Here is a 9,301-nt window from a genome sequence, read left to right on the forward strand (position 1 = left end):
TTTTTTTATTTTTTTATTTTGAAGGACCCATGACACCTTTTGGTTACCCTCAATTTGCTGTCATGCAGAATTTTGGAGATATATTACGATAAATACACCACGTTAATATATTTATCATTTAATATCAAATACGATCAGAAATTATATACTCTTTTATATTTTTGCAAATATTATTTTTAAATAATAAATGTATTGAGTAAATACATATACGACAGTCAAGTCAAGTCTCTAAGGGGTGGTTTGGGAGTGAGGTGCTTAAAAAAAAAGCACCCATGAAAAAAAGCTGTGAGAGTTTTAGGTGTTTGGTAAACTGAAAAAAATGGCTTATTTTGGAAGCTGCTGTGAAAATAAGCTGAAATCAAAGGAAAAAGCTGAAGCTACTATTTGCAGCTTTGGAAAATTGGCTTTTTTTCAAAGCACACGGAGCTACAATGCTCCTTTAATGAAAAGACCCACTATCAAACTGTTTTTTTTTTTCCAAAAGCACTTTTACAAAAAAGTTTACCAAACACTCTGCTGATTTATTTCACAGCCGCTTATTCTCACAGCAGTTTTTTTTTCAAAGCACAACAATACCAAACCAGCATATATATGCTTATGACATCGGTGATAGTAAACATTTCTCCTCAAATGTCAAAAGTTAGTTCGAATCTTTGAACAAAACAAATAGATAGAAACACTACATTACTAATATATATAAATAAACGTCATGCAATTTGTGGAGTAAAAAATAATCAAGAAAATTATGGAGGTGATACGTGAACTTTTGAGTAAAAATAACAAAATTATCTTCGAGGCATATCGGGATTCTCACGCGCATGCAACGGACAATAACGACTCAATTAAGGAAGAGTCAAAGGTGATCAAAATAATATTTATTCAAATCTCTCTCATCACTCCTCATCAAATCCTTATTCAAAATGCCGCTCCCAATTTTCCTTTTTAAATTAGGAATAATTGCCATATTAATTGCAAGATATTATTTCACATAACATCTTGCAATTATTCACACAAATTCACCATATATGGCCGACCTCTATTCTCCAAATAAGGTCAGTCACACCCCTATAAATAACCATATTCTCCCACTAAAAAGCTAAGCCATTTTTTATACCCACAAACTCCAAAACACATTCTTTTCAGAATTTTAACTTTGGCATCGGAGATTCTTCGGTCAAAGCCCTACATTCATCATGGGCACGTGAGGCTTTTGGCCTTAATCTTATGTGTTATTATTTTGCAAGTGCATTTTCGTCAAAGGAGAATATGGCAAAAATTTGCATCTACAAATTGGTGCTTTCATTGAGAGTTTGGTTCACACGCTCAAAGAAAACTCTCACATTCAAAGTTTCTCGTTTCTCGTTTCTCGTTCATTTGTAGATTTTTTGTACGTTCTTATTCCTAGAATTTTTTATAAAGTTATTTCAATAAACGTAAAAGAAAATTACAATGACTAGAATTACAGAAACCACAACGAACGAAACTTCTTATGTTTAAGGATTTGGACCAAATGATGGAGATCAAGGCATAGCCCCACCACGACGATGAATGGAGCGGCACCACCCCTATGGGGCACCACAGTGGCTATGCCAACGACAGCCACTGTGGCAGCTCAGTCGAGACCCAAGAAAGCATCACCTTGCAGTCGCAAGCCCAGACCCATGTTACCTTGTAGCAACGAGCCCAGGCCCGCACCATAAAGGAGCCTAGCACGGCCGAGCGCAAGCAGGCCTAAGTTGTAGCCGCAGCTGCCAAAGCAACGGCCCAAGACCCACAGGTCCAAGACGCCGTGTAAGCCCAAGTCGCACCGAGGGGAGCCCAACGCCCACGCGCTCCAGCAGCCTAACCCGCCCCCAAGGTCCTACCCGTGCTTGCAACCTAACCCGCTTATGCGGTCCAACCCGAAATCCAACCCACTCATGTGGCCTTCTAGCAGCCTAAACCGGTCCAAGACCGGTTCAATTGTCCCGGCTTCAGATTTTTGGATCGATGATTAAACCGGGGGGTATTTTCACCCTATTTCTCTGCATATTTGACAAGTCATAGAGTTGACAAGCACCCTCACGCAACAGTCGACCTTGGTGAATTAGCTATTGTAACGTACCGAGATGCAACGTGCCCAAACGAAATGTCCTGAAGTAGGACAAAGGCAGATGATGAACCTCTCCAGCAGCATCCCGATAAGTAGCCACTCGACCAATTACGAACTGAGCATTCTAGTAGTGTACATTCTCGACTGGGCCCCTGAGATAGCGTATACTCTGGTCTTAACGCGCTGAGGAGCTTGCACTCTCAATTAGGCCCATGAATAAGCATACATTCACGATTGGGGCCACACTCCGATAATCAACATGAGCAACCTTCCAAGTGAAGTGTTCATGCGCGACTAAGCTCGCAAAGAGCATCATCCACCTCACATCGAAGTTGGTAGCACGATGGATGGAGATAAGCAGTCACTCAATCTGACTTAAGTTCAACCGGTAGCCTGCAAGAAACTCGCTCACCAGCTAGGAATATACCACATGCAGCGCAGCTGCGACATAGATGAGCCAAACACATGGAAGAGTAGCCTAGACCAGTAGGTCACGACCGGGGGTAGTCGATAGCTCCGCTACCCCAACAAAGGTAAATTCAGGAGGAAATAGAGAGGCTCCTGATTGATCGATTATGCGATTTCCAACGCAACGAGGTCATTGACGAGGCACTACGCCGGGACAGAACTAACATAAGCAGGTCACCCTTCACGGACGAGATCAAGTAGGTATAGCCTCCACGCAAGTTCAGCATGCCGTATTTCACATCATTCAAATGGGATGGAGACCCGGAGAGACATCTAAAGCACTATCGAAGTGCAATGATCCTCTATCGAAATAACAACGCTCTCATGTGCAAGATATTCACCACCACTCTACAAGGCAAGGCACAAGATTGGTTCCACACCCTATTGCCACAATCCATCTGGAGTTTTGACGAACTTTCTTTGATTTTCACCAAAGAATATTCATTATATCGCTCGATCAAGAAGAAGTCTGAGCACTTGTTCAACATCAAGAAAAACCCAAAAGAGTCGTACTACGACTATGTGAAGAGGTTCAAAGCAAAGAAGGCAAAGATAGTCAAATGCAATGACTCGATAGCTAGTGCAGTCTTTCAAAAATGACTCCCAGCAGACCATCCATTGTTCGGAGAATTGATCATGAAAAAATATCTAACTTTAGTATACTCTTTCACTCTAGAAGAGAAGCGTGCACTTTGGGACAAGACTCGGCGAGCAGACAAAGCACCTGAGCAACCTCGAAAAGAATCAGCAGTAGCTAAAAAAAAAAAGGACAGGAAGCAGTACAATAACAAAAACAAGCAGGAGACCAAGCGCAGGGATCGATCCCCAACTAAAGGAGGCTCGACGCCAAAGAACTATTCTAAGTTCTCAATCCCGATCCACCAAATCCTCTGCGACATCAAGAGAGAACCATGGTTCAAGCTGCTGAATCTGAGCACTTGGGGACCACCAATAACCCCAAAAAGAGGAACATCCAACATGCTATACTAATCTAACAGGTCTAGGCAATCAATGCCTAACCTGGACCCATCGTTGGCTTCACCAGCAGGATTCAGAAGACGTCAATTGACCACACGACAACGCACTAGTGGTATCTATCTAACTAGCCCACGTTATAGCCAACAAAATGATGATTGACAATGGAAATGCGGTCAACCTACTTCAACTCTCAATAATTCAAAATATAGGCTTGGAAAACACAATCATACGCCGAGCGAAGATACTCACCAAATTCAACAAACACACATTGACTGTTATCGACAACATTACACTTGACATGAGAACACCGTCAATTGTCTCAAAGCAGATGTTCACAATAGTAAGCGACCCGTCTCCCTATAGTGGGATTCTAGGGTGACCTTGGCTGATAAAGTTGGACGCCATAACCTCAATCAAGTATCAAAAAATCTGATTCTGTATCCTGGGAGAAAGAATTGGAGAAATTAAGTCTGACCAGGCCACATTTCGACGATGCATTGTGCAAGTACTGAAAGAGTAAAAAAGAAGACCTTTACCCCCGTAGAGGCTACCAAGGTCCAAAGGGACGACGATGCTACTAAATAGCAACTACAGCAACCGGATCAAGAAGATGGTGTACAAATCAATGCACTAGCAGATGAGATGGGATGGAAACCCAAAAATGACGCCGATCACATCATTCTTAATCCCTAGCAGCCAGAGAAGACTGCTAGAATTAGCTCACGTCTAAGCCCGAATATCTACTTGCTAGTCTTAGAAGTAGCTGTGAGCTCTGCCCTCATATGAGAAGAGTTGGGGGCCCAACTACCCCGTATTCTACACTTTTGAAGCTTTTCTCAATGTGAAAACCAGATATTCGAAGATCAAGAAATTAATTTTAGTGCTAGTTTTTGCGGCTTGAAATCGTATACTATGCTCATAAAGTCATCGTCATGACTCAGTCTCCTCTACGATCAATCCTACATGGTATAAATGCTTCTCAACGAGTAATGAAATGGATGTTGGAACTTGGCCAATACGGCTTAATTTTCCGACCCTACATGGTAATAAAGACCTAAGTCTTGGCGGACTTTATAGTAAAATTCACACCTAGCCTAGGTGACGCAACAGAGTGACACAACGACGTCCCGGAGGCAACTGAGCACACCTAGCCATGCCTGCTTCACCCGATGGAGACTTCTGGCGTTTGCACATCGACGGTGTATTCAACTACAAGGGCTCGAGAGCAAACATGGTCCTTATTATCCCACACGATTCGATGCTCGAGCATGAAATCACTATAGGCTTCAAAGCATCCAACAACAAAGCAGAGTACGAAGCCCTACTAGCAAGCCTCCGAATTGCAAAAGACTTAGCGGTGGAAAAGCTTGCAATTCATTATGATGCCCAGCTAATCACCAGCCAGACTACTGAGGCATACAAGGAAAAACATCCAAAGATTGCGCAATACCTAGAGAAGGTACGAAAGCAACTTGAGGCGTTTCAGACTTACACCTTCACTCAAGTTCCGTGGGCAGACAATGCCTACACATACATGTTAGCCGGCCTAGGCTCCGCCCTCGACCATCATCTCAAATGCTTTATTCATATGAAATATCTAAACAAGCCAATCATAAAGGCAGGGCCAGAAGCAGAGGTGTCGCAAGTTAGTATAACTCCAAACTAGCAAGATTTCATTATAGACTACCTGATCAACGACACACTCCCCATGGAAAGGTTAGAGTCTATAAAGCTCCAAACAAAGGCAACATGTTACTACATGTGGAACGACATTCTCGTCCGAAGATCTTACACCAGACCATATCTCCACTGCCTAGCATCTCTCGACGACCTAAAGATTCTATGTTCAATCCACAAAGGCGTTTATGGAAATCACTCCGGAAGCCGATCCTTAGCACATAAGGCTTTTAATGCAGACACTATTATTGGTCTATTATGCATCAAGACGCTAAGGAGTTAGTACAAAAATACGATGCTGCCAACGCTACAAGCCTATATTAGCATTCATGCCAACAAACTACACCTGCAGACTAGTCATTTGTCGTTCATCCGGTGGGCAATAGACTTGGTAGGGCCAATGCTGCCTACTACTGGGGGCAGAGGCATGATGATCGTGGCAACTGACTAATTCATTAAGTGAGTAAAAGTGAAGCCCATGACAACAACAACTCAGACGGACATAAAGCGCTTTATATAGAGGAACATCATTTGCCGATTTGGCATCCCTCAATCCATCGTCACAAACAATGGCCCGCAATTCATAGGCAAAGATTTGGCGATCTTTTTCCAAAAATACAACATCAAGCAGCACATGTCCACGCCGAGGTATCCCCAAGGCAATGGGCAGGAAAAAGTATCTAACAAGATGATTCTTAACTGCCTTAAGAAACCCTTCTCCGAAAAGAAGGGAAAATGGCTATACAAACTTCTCGGATGTCTATGGGCGTATCGCATAACCAAACGACGAGCAACCGGTGAGACTCATTTCTCTTTGGCATTTGGTTCAAAAGCAATCATTCATCCCAATATCATCGTGCAAGTATCAGCACTCTACTGCCAAACATCGAGCAGAACATAAAAGAGATGGCCATAAACTTAGATCTGGCAGAGGAGAAACACGATAAGGTTATCATGCGCATCGTAGCTTACCAGCAGCAGTTCCTCTCCAGCTACAACAAAAGGGCCAAGATCCGGCAATTTCAACCTAGAGATCTAGTCCTAAGAAAAGCTTTCATCCCTACCAATAGAAAAGGCTCTAAAAAGATAGATCTCATCTGGGAAGGTCCATACAAGATCAGCAGAGTAGGGGGCAAGGGTAATCACACCCTCGCTATCATAAACGACAAAGAGATCGAAAAGCAGTGGAACGCCTACAATTTGAGGAAGTACCATGCGTGACCTTCCACTACATCAAAGCCTAAAGACTCAAGCAGCTCGACGAGCACCACCTCGGAAGCCGATAACTATCCAGTTATTATGCAGTTCCCCCTTACAGCTAATTTTTCGTTTGTTTCACTCGTTTTTCAATGAGGAATTCAAAAGTAATTTACAACTTGGTTCGATTGCATGCTTACAACAATTGATCACTCTTGCACTTCAAAAGAAGATCATGCCCTTCTTAGGGACTTATCATAGGAATTGCACCCCCTTGGGGACTAACCATTTTTTCCAGCGCGAGAGGGTAAACCAATTCCCCGACACCCACATGAGTTTGTTCTCCGATGCGGGATGATAAGCTATACACTCCGAATATCCAGAAGTGGATGAGTCGGGTTGCCCTGGTATAACTAGGTGCACGAGGCTTACGCCCGGATTCCTAGAAGTAGCCAAGTTTTCGTTTGTTTCAGTCGTTTTTCAATGAGGAATTCAAAAGTAATTTACAACTTGGTTCGATTGCATGATTATAACAATTGATCACTCTTGCACTTCAAAATAAGATCACACCCTTCTTAGAGACTTATCATAAGAATTGCACCCCCTAGGGACTAACCATCTTTTCCAGTGCAAGAGGGTAAACCAATTTCCCGACACCCACATGGGTTTGTTCTCCGATGCGGGATGATAAACTATACACTCTGAATATCTAGAAGTGGATGAGTCGGGTTACCCTAGTATAACTAGGTGCACGAGGCTTACACCTGGATTCCTAGAAGTAGCCACAATGGTCTTTTTCAAGGCTTAGCTAATTGAAAGATTTTTAGTTTTTTGGCCTAATCTGTGGGGAACCAAGACTCAGAGATGGACGAGGCACATTATGCAGTACGCCCTATAGACGGCTGCCCTGGAACCCTAAAGCTGTTACCGAGTGCACTAAGGTAGCCTACGGTTTCCAGAAGACTGTTTACGGCTTGCCCTTCGAGTAGTAAACCGCATTAAACTTGTACAACCGCACATTTTTGTGAAAGGTTAAACAGTTAGTGTGGAAGTACAAAACTTTATCCACTGTCGACATGCTAGGCAGTTGATAAGCTTCAACTTTGCCAAAGCATAGAACGATCGTTTAGATCTACACTAATTTCTAAAGTGTTGTGATACTTGCTACGCAACCCATAAAATTAGCTACATAAGGGGCAATGAGTTCTCTCGAACCTTTGCTTACGAAATTCCATACAACAGCGTACTTTTGAAACGAAAGGTTAACGAATTTCATGACCCAAAAATCTTTAGTATGTTGTGATGCAGGCTACACAACTCAAATGATTGAAGAAATCCAAGGTTAATAGCTAAGTGGTCACGTGGACTCGTCTGCTTCTGTAAATAAGGCGTCTGGCTACTGAACCTATAGCTACAAACTTTGCAAAAGTTTTACACCAACATCTACTGTTGCATAGCCTATGTAGGCATGCCTGCTTATAGAAAAACAGCATACATGCTGGTCTAAATGTCAAAGGTTGGGCGTAAACAAAAGAAGCGGAAATGAAGAAAAACAAAGCAAGCAAGTTTATTAAATTTTCTACCAAAATTTGATAAATAAATAGCAAAGGCCGAAAGAGTTCAAGCAAAGCAAAAAGTAACAAGGAAAACAAAGAAAATCGTAAAGGCTACCTAGAAGACTACTCTTCAGCATCTTGGACGTCTTATGACTACTCAATTGCCTCACCTTCAGCAGCCGCGACGCTCTCATCAACGATATCATCAACACTTCACCCCTAGCTGCCCCAACCTGGACACCAACTTCTTCGACTACTTCACCAATGGAAGCCTCAAAAGTAAAGGCAAACAAGTTTTCTGGAGAAATAGAGAATGTCTCGAAGTCTTTCCCAGCAAACTCAAAATCAGATAACCTACCAAAAAGATAATCTACATAACACAACTTGTAAAAATCAGCCTGACTCTGAACAAGCGAACCCTCGAGCCCAACCTTCTTATCCTTCAGCTGCTCGTTTTCCTCGAGCAGACCAACACGGACGCGTTACAGCTCATCCGTTTCCTTCTTCAAATTTTAGTTGATCTTCAGTGCACCTTGGAGTTTCAAAACTTGGGGTTCAAGCCTATCGACGACATTCTTAAAGTGGATCACTTGATTATAAGCAACAATCAACGTTTCATCCTTTGAGTAAGCAGTAAAATGAAGCTCAGAAACTACATGCTTAAGATCTTGAATCTGAGGTATGTAACATCCAATTTCTTTTTCTACACTTTCATACTTAACTTAGATCACGTCAAACCTAGTCTTCAAGTCAACGATCTCCTGGCGAGCGGTCTCAAGCTGCAGATAAGTGGGAGCAGAGATATTAGACCCCTTCAAAGTGACTAGCTTAGACTCCAACCTCTTGATCTTATCGACAAAAGGATAAGCTTCAGCTGCCATAATCTTTGCCATCTCATTGGCAGCTTTGGTATCCTCTTGGTCAATAAGCATAGACTCGGCTGCCAGAATCATCATTTTCTGCATCATAGTAAGCAAAGCAGTCATTATATATTGGGTTGTATGCTTCATAAAAAAACTTGGGCAAATAACCCCTTCAATGCCATCAACAAGCTTGGCACACACGTCCATGTCTTTAAGCAGATTTGGCTTCAAAAGCACATAGATCTTAACAGGCTTTCCAGAAACAAGCTAGGTGGATTTCTCATAACTGCCCACACGAGCAGCCACCTCTTTCTCAGCATGCGAACTAGTCTCAATAGTAAGAGGAACATGCCTTGGCACCACTTTAGCAGCGAAGTCCACCTTATCGCTCTTCATAATATAAGCCTCTTTGAAGGTGAACCAGACTTAGCTTCCAACGGATGTCTTAGCACAAATTTCGGCACTCAGGG

The sequence above is a fragment of the Malus sylvestris genome, chromosome 15 (genome assembly GCF_916048215.2).
Source record: "Malus sylvestris chromosome 15, drMalSylv7.2, whole genome shotgun sequence".
In the NCBI taxonomy this organism is placed as follows: domain Eukaryota; kingdom Viridiplantae; phylum Streptophyta; class Magnoliopsida; order Rosales; family Rosaceae; genus Malus; species Malus sylvestris.